The sequence below is a fragment of the Protobothrops mucrosquamatus genome, unplaced genomic scaffold, assembly GCF_001527695.2.
Source record: "Protobothrops mucrosquamatus isolate PMUCROS unplaced genomic scaffold, P.Mucros_1.0 scaffold2781, whole genome shotgun sequence".
Classification (NCBI taxonomy): Eukaryota; Metazoa; Chordata; class Lepidosauria; order Squamata; family Viperidae; genus Protobothrops; species Protobothrops mucrosquamatus.
Genome location: NW_015388818.1, coordinates 63934 through 65022, shown reverse-complemented (window position 1 = coordinate 65022; position 1089 = coordinate 63934).

Sequence of the window (1089 nt, the reverse complement as noted above, 5' to 3'; positions counted from 1 at the left end):
AGAAGTCCTTCAATCTCCCAGTGGAAGGGTGAGATTAGAAACATGGCATCAGCCATGGAAAAGGGAGAGCAATCATTTCGACTTTCTTCCAGTAAGCTTACCTTTGTAATGTCTAATAATTTCACATGAGTGGACAATCCCAAAGCGTAGAGACGGGTTGCTTGAAATGTTCCAACGATAACACAAGGTCTTTCATGCAGGTTCGGCTTTAATGTTTCCTGTCAGTCAAGTAATCCCATGAAGGTCCTTGGATTTGCAACTGTCAGCCTGCCAGAAACGGTCTGTTTCTTTGTTCTGCAGGGTTAATTTACCCTTAGCTAAATCCAATCCTTGTCCATTTTAAATGGAGCCAGGTTGAACTTTGAAATTCAAAGAATCCCACAGCGTAGTGCTGTTCAGTCTCTCATCTAGATAGGTTCACTTATTATTTCCAAAACAAAACACATTTCCAGGAGGATAAAATGGTTTGATTTGGTTGGTTTGTTTGCCAATTTGAGGAAACTTGCTGTTAGGTGAATTGGTTTAAAAAAAACAGTTGCTTTTATATAAAGACAGAAGGTTGTCAATATTTCAGTTCATTTATTCATCAAAGGGGTAGGGAAGACTCTCAAGCAATTTGGTTGGATTATTTTTTTTTTCAGGATCAATCCTACTTAGCATTTAGAGAGAGAACAAGCTGAACATTCTAAGTTTGCAAGCTAGAAAAGAAAATAATAATAATAATAATAATAATAATAATAATAATAATAATAATAATAATAATAATAATAATAATAATAATAATAATAATAATAATAATAATAATAATAATAATAATAATAATAATAATAATAATAAAAAAGTTGGAAGGTACCTTGGAGGTCATCTAGTCCAACCTCCTGCTCAGGCAGGAAACCCTACACCATTTCAGACAAATGGCTGTCCAGTCTCTTCTTAAAAACTTCCAGTGTTGGAGCATTCACCGCTTCTGGAGGCAGGTTGTTCCACTGGTTAATTGTTCTAACTGTCAGGAAGTTTCTCCTTAGTTGTTGTTGTTGTTGTTGTTGTTGTTGTTGTTGTTGTTGTTGTTGTTCTTCTTCTTCTTCTTCT